Genomic DNA, 15,791 nt, shown 5'->3' with positions numbered 1-15,791 from the left:
AACCACTGATTGTACACCTCTGGGTTGGGGGAAGTAAAGATAAGGGAAGTTCCAGAAGGACTTCCATAGGCTAAGGTAGACTCTCCAGATGCCTGGCTATTGTCAAGCTGAGTAAGGTTTTTCCCTCTAGCAAAGCGTTTACATTAAGACAGTAGGGAGCTTCCTGGAGGAAGGTTGTACTCCGGGGTGCAGTGTATAGGGACACCAGCTGTAAGGGCGTTTAATTTTATTTACATTTCTTTCTGCCTTTGCCTCCCACCTCATTAGCAGGTCCCAGAAGACAAAGGCCTGTTGTGCGCTGGGTGTGCTGACTGAAGGGCGGGGCGGGGGGGGGGGGGGCGCTTATGCAGTGAAGGGAGGGAGAGAGGGCGCATCTGGGATGCCCCAAGCCTGGCAGGACAGAGGCCCCGGAGGGCTGAGCCCACAGCAGCTGCCACGGCCCCTTGAAGGTGGGGGGCCGACGTTAAGAGTCTGTCTCTGTCTTTCGTGTTGGGAGCGGTGGTCTGAGTAGCTGGCAGCTGCAGGAACATGAGATTCACAGGGTCCTCACGATGGGGGCACGGTGGGGTCCCAGGGGCTGGGCCAAGCACAGCTTTGAGCCTTTCGGTCAGTCCGGATCTGGCCCCTCCCGGCAGCCCTGGCAGGAATCAGCCCAGTCACTCCCCGGGCACCACGCCGGGCTCTCAGCCCCCTCAGGGAGGATGACTCATGGAACTACCGTCTGAATGCATTGTTTGCGTTTGAGGTTTCAGGGTGTGGGGCAGGAGGATAAACTGTACCGAAGGGCAATGGGGCATGTGTCGCTGTTTCCCTCCAGGCCTCGGCCGGCCTGGGCACGCTCCTTTGTAGGTTCTGGGCACCTCGGAGGGAGACCACAGCCTCCTTCCCCTCCTTCCTCCCCACTTCCTGGGAGCCCCACTTGGCCGAACTGTCTTCTGCTCCCTGGGGCTGCGAAGAGAGAACAGTCGAGAAAGGGCGACTCGTTCCCCCTCCAGTCGCCCCTCCTGCGCCGCGGGGAGTGGGGCCGGCGCGGAGGCGAAGCGGGAGGGACGCAGGGCTGCGGGCCCCAGGCCGGAGAGCCCCGCGCCAGCCCCGGCTCTCCCAGCCCCGGCGCCGCCTCCAGCGCGGGCACTTCGGGGCGCGAGCCGGACGTCGGCAGGAGGACGGCGCCCGTTTTCCCCAAGCCCTGGGGAGGGTCCGTCTCCGCGCGCCCCGCAGCCCCGCCTTTGCCCGCCCGGGGAACGTGAGCGGCGGGGTCTCTGGGTTCCAGCACCCGGTCTCGTCAGGGTCAGGGTCAGGGTTAACCCTAACTCGACTTAAAGGACCGCGGTTTGCAGAGACGATTAGGGTTGGAGCCCCTTCCCCTCTTCCAGGGACCCAAAGACCTTGGTGCCGAGAGGGAGCAGGAGCTGTCCCCGAGGGCGAGGGCGGAGCTGCTCCGGCAGGCTCAGCCCCACAGTTCTGGGGAGCCGGGGCCGAAGTGAACCCCCACAGGCGCGCCGTCCATCTGCTGAATAAAGACGTTTGTCCTGCAGCTTCTGCTTCCCCACGGCAGTGGAAGGGAACGCGAACATCCCAAATAGAAAGCAAATCTTTTTGTTTGCTTTGAGAGTTTGATTTTTTTGTTGTTGTTAAGATTTTTTTTTAAATTTTATTTATTTGAGAGACAGAGAGCACAAGCAGGCAGAGAGGCAGGAGGAAGCAGGCTCCCTGAGGAGCAGAGAGCCCGACGTGGGACTAGATCCGAAGACCCTGGGGTCATGACCTGAGCCGAAGGCAGAGGCTTTAACCCACTGAGCCACCCAGGCGCCCCTGTTGTTAAGATTTTTATTTTTAAGTAATCTCTTCACCCGATGTGGGTCTTGAACTCACAATCCTGAGACCAAGAGTCCCAGGCTCTACTGCCTGAGCCAGCCGGGTGCCCCCAGGGTATGATTTTAAAGGTTTTTTTGGGGAGTGGTGGTGGTGGTGGGAGGAGGCAGCATTTCCAATGGGATCTGGGGGGGGGGGTTGTGGGGTGCATGGGCTGTTCGTTTTTCAGGTATTTGACTCCAGTTGATGTAAGGTTGAAGTGAACCCTTTGAGCTCCCTTGGTGGAGTAGGGGTCAGGCTTAGAGGAGAGGGAGAGGTTCGGGTGCGGGGGCTCATTCTATCTCTGTCCCTCCACTGAGGTGCACCTGCGGATGGGAGGAAGTGGCTGTGTGACCCCATTGCCCCAGGTGAGGCTCTTGTCCCCCTCACCGTGTGGACTGACAGTGACCCTTCAGCGGGGGGCCCTGAGGCCTGAAGCTGAGGCTGCAGCTCTCTATTCCCTGCCCGGCAAATTGGAAATTATTAAGAATAAGGCCACTTTACGTGTGGGTAGCACTTTTATTTCTACAAGACACTTTCCCGTCCGTTGCCTTTTGTGACTCTCAGAAGATCTGCCCCAGTATTGTTAGCCCCATTTAATGAGCAAAAAGGCGTAGTTCCGGAGTCCCGGGGAGGTAAGAGCCCCCTTGCCAGTTCACTAGTGTGCATTTTTTTTTTTTTTTTGAAGTTTTCTTTATGTAAGTAATCTCTGCACCCCATGTGGGGCTCCAACTCAGGACAGAGATCAAGCGTTGGCTGCTCTATTGACTGACCCGGCCAGGCATCCTAGTGTGCGTCTGAGCATGGCATAGCTGGGCATTTCTTCATCCTTTTTTCCTGTATGTCTTAGTTACTTATTACTTAGTTCCTTCATTACATTATGACGATTACATATTGTCATATGAAACGATTTGCGGGACACATCTAGGATATAAGAATCATGGCATAAGAACCTTGAGTTTAAGAAATGAATGTTACCTTTCCCTTTCAACTCCCTGGATGGGTTCCCCCATCCCCATCCCACCTCCTTCCCTCCAGGTGGAACCACTGGCCGGTCATCGTGTGTCCTTTCTTCTTTCTCCAGTAGTTTTCTTGGCGTGCGTTATCAAAGGAACGAGACTGAGACAAAGTGAAGGTTATGCAAACCCTTATTCTATGCCAAGCATTAGAAGTCAGACTGACCGGCCAGGGCCGCTTCCGAAGAGAGCGACCCCCTCCCGATCTCACAGGCTGGTTTGATAGGGCAGAACCGCAGACCCAAGGTACTGCGGCTTCTATTGTTAAGGCATTTACTCCCAGAATCCATACCCGGAACCATACCAGGAACTACGGGGGCGTTTATTCCCGGAATGAAGTCCGTGGATGTCAACAACAATATGGCAACATGGAGTCGCTCTGGCCAAGCAGGCCCTAATGGTTAAAGAGGTTTTAACATTAAATTGGCCCTAACAGTTTTACTACTGCTATCTTCATCTCTAAACAATATGTGTTTTTGCCTTATGGTTGGCTTTGTCTAGATGGAATAATACCATGAATTTTATATGGTGTGACGAAGGAGTCAAGTCTAATTGTTTCCTGGGTAGATAAATGTTCCAGAAAAATGAGTTAAAAATTCCATCCTTTCTCCACCACTCTGTAATCCCAGTTATGCAGGAAATGTCGTATGGGTTTGTTTCTGAGCTCTCTTTTTCGGTCCCATCGATTGATCTACTTCTCTGCCAGTACCATTCTATGTTTAGACATTAAAAAAATATTTCGATAATAACCCTTGATATGTGGTGCAACAAATCTCTCACCTCCCTCTTCATTTTCTTGGCTATTCTTGGCCCTCCATTTTTATTTACTTATTATTTGGGGATTGTATTCCTTCTGTCTTTATTTTCCCAAAGGAAACAGTCCTCAATCTTCTAGTCCATTAAAAACCTCCCATGTGCAATTGTGTCATCCTTGATGGTCTTCCTCGCACAGGACACAAATGTCTTCACATTGCTCAAGTCACTGGACAGAGTTCAGGAGCATGTAATGCCACGGGTCCCTTTCTCTTGCCCGTGGGTACATAACTGGCTTGGTTTTCAACCCGCTGCAGGCTCTGGTGTTTCTCTGCCCTCTGCTTTAAAATATATGCTTTAGAGTGAGCTTGTTGAGCTTGTTAATGCCACAGAATCTGGGATTTTGGGGTTTTGTTGGACGTTGCGCAGATTCTGTGGACCATGCGGAGAATATTGAATTTTCCAATCCACGAATATGGGAAGGTTTACCTCCCTGTTTATTTAGATCTTTAATGTCTTTGAACAACATGCTGCTGTTCTCACCAATAGACACTTACTTGTACAATTTACAGACATTGTTGCAAATGGCATGTTCAAAAAATTTTTTTTCTGTTATTGGTATAGAAATGTAACTGAGTTTTAAAATACTGAAACATTTCCTATTTCATATAAAACATTACAAAATTTACCAGTTATCCATTTTTTTGAGGGGGGAGGGGCAGAGGGAGAGGAAGGGAGAGAATCTTAAGCAGTCTCCATGCCCAGTGTGGAGCCTGACTCTAGACTTGATCCCCTAACCGTGAGATCCTGACCTGAGCTGTAATCAGGAATTAGAGGCTTAACCGACTGAGCCACCCAGAAGCCCCCTTATCTTAACTATTTCTTAAAAAGATGTATGTATTTATTTGAGAGAGAGAGAGAGAGAGAGAGAGAGATCGAATGGGGGGGAGGGGCACAGGGAGAGAGTCTTCAAGCAGACTCCCCATGGAGCACGGAGCCCTACGTTGGGCTTGATCTCCTGAACCCAAGATCATGACCTGAGCCGAAACTAAGAGTCGGAGGCCTACCTGACTGAGCCAAGACACTCCGTATCTTAGGTATTTCAAGTGTACAGGTTTGTACATTAGGTAGGTTCACATTGCTGGACAACAGATCTCCAGATGGCTTTCATCTTGCAGAAGTGTAACCCCATCCCTCAGACAAGAGCTCTCCATTTTGTACCCTCACCCGGTCCCCGGGAACCAGCGAGCTACTTTCTGTTTCTGTGAGTTTGCCTGCTTCAGGTGTTTCATGCACGGGGAGCCCTACAGTATTGGGTTTCTTGGTGACTGGCTTATTTCACTTAATATCCTGTCTTCAAGGTTCATCCGTATTAGAGCATGTGACAGAATTTCTTTCCTTTTTGTTACTGAGTTTTGTATTGACTTTATATTCGGAAACTTTGCTCGCTGCTCAGTGGGGAACCTGCTTCTTCCTCTCCCTCTGCCTCTCCCCCTGTTGGTGCTCTCTCATGCATGCTCTCTCCCAAATAAATAAATAAAATCTTAAAAAAAAATGAACTGAGGGGCACCTGGGTGGCTCAGTGGGTTAAGCCTCTGCCTTCGGCTCAGGTCATGATCTCAGGGTCCTGGGATCGAGCCCCTTGTCAGGCTCTCTGCTTGGCGGGGAGCCTGCTTCCCCCCTCCTCTCTGCCTGCCTCTCTGCCTACTTGTGATCTCTCTCTCTCTCTGTCAAATAAATAAAATCTTAAAAAAGATGAGTTGGGGGCGCCTGGTGGCTCAGTCAGTTAAGCGTCCAGCTCTTGATCTTCGTGCAGGTCTTGATGTCAGGGTTTTGAGTTCAAGCCCCACACTGGGCTCCATGCTGGGTGTGGAGTCTCCAAAAAAAAAAAAAATCAGGAATTGATATTTTTAAAAATGCTTTTTCTGCATATGTTAAGACGATGGCTGGTGGGACACCTGGGTGGCTTATTTGGTTAAGCAGCCAATTCTTGGCTTCGGCTCAGGTCCCAACTCAGGGTCATGGGATCCAGACTTATGTCCTACTCTGTGCTCACTGGGGAGTCTGCCTGAGATTTTCTCTTTGCCTCTGGCCCACCCACTGCTCATGTGCTCTCTGTCTTTCTAAATGAATAAATAAAATCTTAGAAAAAAAAGATGATTGCTGAATTTTCTCTTTTATCTCTTAACGAAATGAATTATATAACTTTCTTTTCCTTTTTAAAAAAAATTTTTATTTATTTATTTGACAGAGAGAGACACCAGCGAGAGAGGGAACACAAGAAGGGGGAGTGGGAGAGGGAGAAGAAGGCCTCCCTGCACAGGGAGCCCAACGCGGGGCTTGATCCCAGGACCCTGGGATCATGACCTGAGTGGAAGGCAGACGCTCAATGCCTGAGCCACCCAGGCGCCCCATAACTTTATTTTCTATGATTAAACCAAACTTATATTTCTGATATAAACCCAACTCGATCATGACATGTCAGTTTTTTAAATTTATTATCTTTTTTTAAAAAGATTTTATTTATTTATTTATTTGAGAGAGAGAGAGAGAGAGTGGGAGCATGAGTGGGGGTCAAAGGCAGAGGGAGATGGAGAAGCAGGCTCCCCACTGAGTAGAGAGGCTCGATCCTAGGACCCTGAGATCATGACCTGAGCCAAAGGCAGAGGCTTAACCGACTGAGCCACCCAGGCTCCCTGGTGACATGTCAGTTTTTATATATTGTTGGATTTGGTTTGCTAGTACTGTATTTCAGATTTTTATTCTTAGTACGATTGGTTTGTAATTTTCCTTTCTTGTGTTATCCTTGTCAGGTTTGGATATAAAGGCCTCAAACAATGAGTGGGGGAAAGTTTTCTTCCCCCATTTCTTTTTTTATTGCAGTATTTTATTATTTTATCTTATTTATTCATTTGAGAGAGAGACAGAGAGAGCACAGCAGGGGAAGAGGCAGAGGCAGAGGGAGAAGCAGGCTCCACGATGACCTGGGAGCCCAATGTGGGGTCGATCCCAGGACCCGAAGATCATGACCTGAGCTGAAGGCAGACGCCCAACCGTCTGAGCCACCCAGGTGCCCCTGTTTCCTTCTTTTTTATAGAGATTTCTGTCTGCTTGTTCTCTCAATTACTGAAAGAAGTATGTTGAAATATCTCTCCAAGTTTGTGAATTTATTCATTTCTTATTATGTTACTATTTGCTTTATGTATTTTCAGGCTACATTATTAAATGCAAACAAGTTTAGAGTTGTTATATCTTTGGGGGATTTTTAATTAATATGTGACTTTTAAAATTTCTAATAATGCTCTTTACATGTTACACTTTATATCGATCAGCTTTTATGGGGTTAATATTTGCATTGTATATCTTTTTTCACTCTGCTCTTATTAACTAGAGTCCTTTTGCTTTGGATTTGTCTCTTGTGAACAGCACGTGGAGATTTAAAAATCTGATCAGATAACCTTTCTCTCTTAACTGGAATACTGAGCTCTTTCAGATGCATTGAAATTACTGGTGTATTTGTCATTTCTGCCGTCTTATTTTGTGCCTTTCTATTTTCCCTTATTCTCTACATTTCTTTTTCCAATCATATTTGACTGAAGTAATTTTTCACTCATTTCAGTTTTTTCCTAATTCGTGGGTGAGCCCGGAACAGAGTCCAGTCTTGTCACTTCAGCGCTAACCTTGGACAGTCACACGCACATTGGGTTCGTTAGTGTAAAGTATTTGGCAGGACCTTAAAATACCCGATTATGATGCCCTTCCTGGTTTACGCACCATCTTCGTCAGGTTCATTTGTTTTCTCTTTCTGGCTCCGCAAGTTGGCATCACGACTTAAGTACATTTATATTCAGCCACACGTTTCACCGCTCATCTGTTCGATTCTCCTTATGCTTGAAATTCATCCTTAAACATTTTCTTATCTTTTGGTAGCAAATTCTCTCAGGTTCTGTTTTTCCTTATTTTGCACTTGTTCTTGGGTGGGTTGAATTTTCTCCCTGCTTATTTAAGTTATTATCCACTTTCTTCTGTTGTTTATTTTTGTTTTTGAAAAAAATCAGCTGTCTAATTTTAGGCCTTTAGTCCTCTTTTCGCTCTACTACTTTTAAGATCTTGTCTTTTTCTATAGTTTCAGTATTATATTTCTAGGATTGGATTTGTTTCTATCTAACCTGCTTGGGATTCATCAGTTGGGGTTCATTCACTTGTTCCGAAGCTGTGGATTGCTGTTTCTCCTCAGTTTTGGAAAATTCTCATCCACTGTTTCTGTAAATATTTCCTTGGCTCTATTATCACTTCTTCCTCTCCTCTCCTTTCTTTTCTTTCTGGAACTCTGCATGTTAGAGCTTTCATTCTCTCCTCCCTATCTCTTGAACTCTCATTCATGTTTTCCATCTCTCTGTCTTTCTGTACGACATTCTGGGTAATTTCTTCTATAGTTCCCTAATTGCCCCTGCAGCTATCTCTTGTTTGTGGTTAAATCCATTCATCAAGTTTAAAAATTTTAATTATTGTACTTTATTTTAATTTATATTTTATTGCATTTCATTTCTCCATTTGGTTCTTCAAATATACTTGGTGTTTTTCTAGTCTCTTGCCCTTTGCCAATATATCAACTCATTTTATTGTTAAATGTATTACACATAATTATTTTATCTTATGTGGCTAATGTTTCAATATTGGAGTCTTTTGGGGCAAATTCTCATCTCCGTTTCTTCTGGCTCTTGTTCATGTTGCCTAATATCCTTATGTGTTTTGTAATTTTTTTTTTAAGATTTTATTTATTTATTTGACAGACAGAGATCACAAGTAGGCAGAGAGGCAGGCAGAGAGATAGAGGAAGGGAAGCAGGCTCTCCACCGAGCAGAGAGCCCGATGCGGGGCTCGATCCCAGGACTCTGGGATCATGACCTGAGCCAAAGGCAGAGGCTTTAACCCACTGAGCCACCCAGGTGCCCCTGTTTTGTAATTTTTTGACTGTGAGCTCGTGTTTCCGGAAATCTTATCTGTGGCTATTTTTCAAGTGTCTGGGTTGAAGATGGGTTCTTCTATGACAAATTTGCATTCATTTCCACCAGGTGTCTTCAGATATATATATATATATATATATATATATATATATATTTTTTTTTTTTTTTTTTTAAGAGAGGGAGTGGAGGGTGGGGAGAAGGACAGAAAGAGAGAGAATTTTTTTTTTAAAGATTTTATTTATTTATTTCAGAGAGAGAGAGAGAGAGAGAGAGAGACAGAGTGAGAGAGCGTGAAAGGGGAGGTCAGAGGGGGAAGCAGACTCCCCATGGAGCTGGGAGCCTGATGTGGGACTCGATCCCAGGACTCCGGGATCATGACCGGAGCCGAAGGCAGTCGCTTAACCAACTGAGCCACCAGGCGCCCCCAAAATATAATTTTTTAAAGATTTCATTTATTTATTTGTCAGAGAGAGAGAGAGAGAGAAAGCAGCAGGCAGAGTGAGAAGCACACTCCCCGCTGAGCAGGGATTCCCGATGTAGGACTCGATCCCAGGACTCCAGGATGATGACCTGAACCGAAAACAGAAGCTTAACCGACTGAGCCACCCAGGCATCCCAGGAGAGAGAAAATCTTAAGCAGGCTCTACACCCAGTGCAGGGCCTGATGCCAGGCTTGATCTCACAACCCTCAGATGATGACCTGGGTGAAAATCAAGAGTTGGATGCTTAATTGACTGAGCCACCCAGACACCCCTCTGCTGAGGCCATTTTAATTAATTAATTAAATAATTTTGGAGGTTTTAAAAAAATTTAGTTCATTGGCATATACTGTATTATTAGTTTCAGAGGTAGAGTTCTGTGATTCAGCAGTCTTATATGACACACAGTGCTCATTACATCATGTGTCCTCCTTGATGCCCATCACCCAGTTACCCTGTCCCCTCACCGCCCTCACCTCCAGCAACTTTCTGTTTGTTTTCTCCCATCGAAGTACTAACCAGGCCCGACCCTGCTTAGCTTCCGAGATCAGACGAGATCGGGCGTGTTCAGGGTGGTATGGCCGTAGACACTCTCTGTTTGTTTTCTATGATTAAGAGTCTCTTATGGTTTGTCATCCTCTCTGCTTTTGTCTTGTTTTATTCTTCCCGGGTTTGTTTCTTTTGTAACCAGGATATAACCATAATCATGCTGTAGGTATTGTTCTTTGATGTGCTTGTTGATGTTCTTGGCCTAGCACACTCCTTTTATCCATTATATATGTATTCCACAGAATTAGTGCCACTATTTGGATTGCTTCATTCTGCTGTTATAATTATGCCCACTTTTGTGCACAAACTTGAGCACAGGGGCTGGAATTTGAGGGCAAGAGTGTCAGTTTGACTCCTTGTCAGTCTGTGGTGAAGGCGTGTTGACTTGGCATTGAGCAGGTGGCAGGCAGTGCATTCTGACTTGGGCAGGAGGGCAGTGGGTTTGTGAATTTGGGACCCACAGGCTGATGGCATTGTGTGTGATGGGGACATGGTTGGTTTTGCTCATGGTCATGAATTCCTTTTAATTTTGTTTTTCTGGGAAACTCTCTCTCTCTCCTTCTATTCTGAATGAAAGCTTTGCTGGATAAGTATTCTTGGCTGCAGATTTTTTCCTTTTAGTGCTTTGAATATATCATGCTGCTCCCTTCTGGCCTGCAAAGTTTCTGCTGAAAAATCCGCTGATAGCCTTATGGTCTTTCCATTGTATGTAACTGCTTTCCTTTCTCTTGTTACTTTTAAAATTCTCTCTTCATCACTACTTCTGGCTATCTTGTTTACTTTGTGCCTTGGTGCAGACCTCTTTGGATTGGTTTTGTTGGGGGCTCTCTGCCTCTTGGATCTGGATTTCTCTTTCCTTCCCTAGATTCAGGAAGTTTTCAGCTATTATTTCTTCAAATTAATCTTCTTCCCCTTTTCTCTCTCTTCTTTTGGGATCCCTATCATGCAACAGTTATGCTTGACAGTGTCGTTGAGGTCTGTGGGTCTATTTTCATTTTGTGTACTTTTTTCCCTCTTTTATGTGCTCAGCTTGATTACTTTCCATTACTCTGTCCTCCAGGTTGCTGATCTGTCCTACTTCCTCTTGTTTGCTATTTATTCCAGGTGGTTTATTTTTATTTTCATTTAGTGAGTTCATTATCTCTAATTGGTTCTTTTTTAGTTCTCCTATCTCTTTGTGGAGGGTCTCATGGAGGTCCTGCACTCCTTTCTCAATTCTAGAGAGTATCTTTATGAGAATTCCTTTAAATTTGTTATCAGACACATTATTTATCTTCATTTTGATTAGGTTTCTTGCTCTGATTTTTTTCTACTCTTTCATTTGGGGTTATTCCTCTGACTCTTCATTTTGTCTATTGTGTCTGTTTCTATGTGTTAGGAAAGTCAGCTATGTCTCCCGCAATTGAAAGTAGTGGCCTTATGAAGAAGGGGTCCTGAGTGCAATGTCTCCTTTTCACCCAAAAATGGTGCTTCAGGGGTGTTTCCTATGTGTGTTGCTACAGGGATGCCCTACTATTGTGGTGGAGCTGTGTTTGCCTTTAGTCCATCTTGCAATGGCTGTCTGTCTGTTGTGGGCAGAGTCTGGTTTCTGTGGTGTCAGTGGCCAGTCTGGGGCTGCCTTGGGCTTGAGTTGAGTAAGACCAGGTGTTTGCCAAAAATGAATTATTGGTGGGTGGGGCCTTCAGTCGGATGAGCTGTCTGTCCCCAGCTCAGTCTGGAGTCATAGTCAAACTGGTGTGTGGTTATCTTCCCCTCTCCCTGGAGCAGGACTCCCTCTGGAGTGGTGTTGGCCCTTGTCTAGGCTGCTTGCACACTGCCAGGCTTGTGGCATTGCTTTGATGAGATCTTGCCAAGAGCATGTCGGAGGGGGTGGGTCCACTTCGTTGTAGCCTCTTGTCTACATCTGGCTTCAGGTCACTTTCTGGGGTATTTATGCTGATGCGGGTGTTCTCTCAGTAGCCATGCCACAAGAGGTGAGCCCATGGTCTTCCTACTCCATGTTGTTGCAAATGTTAAGATTTCTTTTTTTTTTTTTTTTTTTGATGGTTGAGAAATATTCCATTGCATATATATATATACCACATCTTCTTTACCCATTCATCAGTGGACATTAGGGCTCTTTCTGCAATTTGGCTGTTATTGATAATGCTGCTATAAACTTTGGCGTGCATGTACCCCTTTGAATCAGAATTTTTGTATCCTTTGGGTAAATGCCTAGTAGTCAGTTTCTGGATCATATGGTAATTCTATTTTACTTTTTGAAGCTCTCCATACTGCTTCCCATAGTGGCTGTACTAGCTTGCATTCCCACCAACAGTGTAAGAGGGTTCCCCTTTCTCTGCATCCTCACCAACATTTGTTTTCCGTGTTGTTAATTTTAGTCATTCTGACAGGTGTAAGGTGGTATCTCATTGTGATTTTGATTTGTATTTCTCTGATGATGAGTCATGTTGAGCATCTTTTCTTGTCTGCCCATCTGGATGTCTTCTTTGGAAAAATATCTATTCATGCCTTTTGGCCACTTCTTAACTGGATTATTTGTGGGTTTTTTTGGGTGTTGAGTTTGATAAGTTTCTTTATAGGTTTTGGATACTCTTTATCAGATATGTCATTTGTAAATATCTTTTCCCATTCTGTTGGCTGCCTTTTAGTTTTGTTGATTGTTTCCTTCCCTGTGCAGAAGTTTTTATCTTGATGAAGTCCCAATAGTTCATTTTTGCTTTTGATTCCCTCACCTCTGGTAACATATCTAGTAAGAAATTGCTACAGTCAAGGTCAAAGAGGTTGCTGCCTGTGTTCTCCTCTAGGATTCTCACATTTAAGTCTTTCATCTATTTTGAATTTATTTTTGTGTATGATATAAGAACGTGGTCCAGTTTCATTTTTCACATGTGGCTGCCCAGTTTTCCCAGCACCACTTGTTGACAAGACGGTCTTTTTTCCATTGGATATTCTTTCCTGCTTTGTTGAAGATTAGTTGACCATAGAGTTGTGGGTCCATTTCTGGGTTTTCTACTCTGTTCCATGGATCTATGTTTTTGTGCCAGTACCATACTGCCTTGATGACTACAGCTTTTTGTTGTTGTTTTTAAAGAATTTATTTGTTCACTTGAGAGAGAGAGAGTGAGAGAGCAGGAGGGGGTGAGGGGAGGGGAGGCAGAAGCAGACTCCTGGCTGAGTGGGAGCCCAACACAGGGCTTGATCCCAGGATCCCAAGATCATGACCTGAGCTGAAGGCAGATGCTTAACTGACTGAGCCCCCAGGTGCCCCAGTGACTACGACTTTGTAATAGAGCTTGAAGTCTGGGATCATGAAGCCTCTCGCTTTGCTTTCCTTTTTCAGGATTGGTTTAGCTGTTTCAGGGTCTTTTGTGGCTCCATACAAATTTTAGGACTGCTTGTTTCAGCTCTGTGAAAAATGTTGGTGGTATTTTGATAGGGATTGCATTAAATGTGCAATTGCTTTGGGCAACAAACCATGTTTGTTCTTTGTTTCCATGAACATGGAATTTTTCTCCATTTCTTTGTATTTTCTTCAGCTTCTTTCATAAGTGTTCTATAGTTTTCAGAGTATAGGTCTTTTACTTCTTTGTTTGGTTTATTCCTTGGTATCTTATTGTTTTTGGTGCAATTGTAAATGGGAGCGATTCCTTGATTTCTTTTTCTGCTGCTTTATTATTGGTGTATAGAAAAGCAACAGATTTCTGTACATTGATTTTTATATCCTGTGATTTTGATGAGTTCATATATTAGTTCTAGCAATTTTTTAGTGGAGTGTTCTGGGATTTTTACATAGAGTAACATGTTGTCTGCAAATAGTGAAAGTTTGACTTCTTCCTTGTCCATTTGGATGCCTTTTATTTCTTTTTTTAGATTTTATTTATTTATTTGACAGAGAGAGTGAGAGACCACAAGTAGGCAGAGAGGCAGGCAGAGAGAGAGAGAGGGGGAAGCTGGCTCCCCCGCCAAGCAGAGAGCCCGATGTGGGGCCCAATCCCAAAACCCCAAGACCATGACCTGAGCCAAAGGCAGAGGCTCAACCCATTGAGCCACCTGGGCGCCCCTTTTATTTCTTTTTGTTGTTGATTGCTGAGGTTAAGACTTCCAGTACTGTGTCGAATAGTAATGGTGAGAGAGGACATGTGATCAGAGACTCTTGTCACACCTGCAGTCCCCAAATGCTCGATTTCCTGGGATATAGTAGCCTTGTTCCTTCCCTCTGTCACCATCTGCCAGTCCGAGTCTGACTCCACAGGACTCCCAGTGGGCCAGGGTTGGACAGAGTCCTGGTGTGAGTCTCCACCCAGAGCAGGGTCACATGAGCAGTTGATGGGACAGGCCCAGAGGTGAGAACCATAAAAGGGGACTGTTCTTCACCCCAGACACCCCTCTCATGTGTCCCCTCCTCCCTGCCTCTTCCTCAGGCTCCCCATTGGCCTCTTTGATTCTTCCAGATTAAAGGCGTGGTGCCCCAGTTTTGCCCTCTGCTGTTCCCAGGGGAACACTCTGGGCCAGGGGTCAGGAGGGAGTCATTTCTTTCCTTCCTCCAGGCCTAGGCATCCTCTGAGGGGCTGGACTCGATAATCTCTCATGTCATTTCTGCCCCAGCTTTTGGTGGCTCTGTGACATCCAGAGTGATTCGCAGAATTACTGGGGAGAAGGTCTTTGTAGGCAACTGAGGACAGATCTGAGTGTAGGATTTCCAGAGTCTTCTCTATCTTTTCAGCCCTTAATCCTACTTAATCCATGGTTTGCGGCCTCCCCTGGATTTCTGGGCTCTGGTCTCTTCAAGATGCTCAGAGAGACACCAGGGACCTCACAACCAGTCCCTGCATGTTTGTGATGTTCCCCTTGTCCCAGCCCTGGGACCGCTTGTCGCCTCTACTCTGGCCTCAGCCTGTCTAGGTCTGGAAGAGAACAGTCCTGCCTACAAGTCCCAAGAGCAAATGCTTCATCATCCTTTGGCTTCACTTGCATCCCATGACCTTAACAGCAACCAGCCTCAACTTCAACGGGCTGTGGAGGGCTCCTCTGGCTGGGCCTCACAAGGTGTCCAAAATAATGGGGGTCCCGAGGCTGGGGGCCAGCAGGACTGACTGAGCTCTTTGGTGCCTTTCTGCAAGCCCACTCTCGACCTGAGCCCAGAGACCTGGGAGGTCACAGGGAACGTGGTGTGTGAAGGATTCCCCTTGGGAGGTGACCATTGGCGTGTGGCAGGTCCAACAGACGGGGCTTCTACTGTCTTCTTTCTGTCATACTCAGGGACCCAGAGCTCTGTGCCTTTCTTTTCGGCAGCATCTTCGGTGGGGAGTGTTCGCCCTGCTCGTGGTGCTGACAGACACAAGGTCTGATGGCTATCTTTCCCTGCACCTTAAATTCAGGGTCCATCAGACTCTACGACGTCACACCACCCTGCACAGGCCACCCACCTCAGCCCACACATCTCCTCCCAGCCCTTGGAATCTCCAGAACTTCCCTACGCTCTCCTCAAAACTTTACTCCGTTCCCTGCACTTCACCTGGACCCAGGGAATACCCAGTGCCCTCAGGGCCATTCAGCCATGCCCGCCACCCCTGTGTGTGTCTCTGCCTTCACCCCACCCCAGCCCAGGCCCGTTCCCCAGTCTCACACATGGGAAGGCAGAGCTGGGTGATCATCGTCCTTCCCGCAGCGTTGCCAGGAAGCAAAGAAGGGAAACAGTGAAGTGAGAACACGCAGCGGACCATTCAGCCGACTTCACAAACTACTGAGATCAAGATGTCAGGGACAAATCCGGCTTGGAGGGGGATTTCATCCCCCCACCCCCCCGCCATTGACCTGTGTGAGGAGGAGTCTAACGGCCCCGCCAGTAGCAAGGCGGGAGTGGGCAGGCCCCACGACGCCGTCTGCTTGAGGACCTCAGCTCCCTGACACAGCCAGGCTGTGAGCAGTTCCCACCTCCCCCCGCGGCCAGCAGGCAGGAGACTGCACCCGCAACAGGGGCAGGTGACCAGCTTTCTGCGCGGCAGTGACATTTACTTATGATTTAGTCACCCCGCTTCTTCATGGCAGGTGCCTGAAGCCACACAGACATGGTGACACCCTCTGTAGTTCCCTCTGAGCCACCCATAGTAAAGCTTAATTTATAAACTAGGCACGAATTTATATGGGTTTAGAAACTAGTAAGACACTAACAA

This window comes from Meles meles, chromosome 17, assembly GCF_922984935.1.
Source record: "Meles meles chromosome 17, mMelMel3.1 paternal haplotype, whole genome shotgun sequence".
Lineage (NCBI taxonomy): Eukaryota > Metazoa > Chordata > Mammalia > Carnivora > Mustelidae > Meles > Meles meles.
This window is presented reverse-complemented; position numbering follows the sequence as displayed.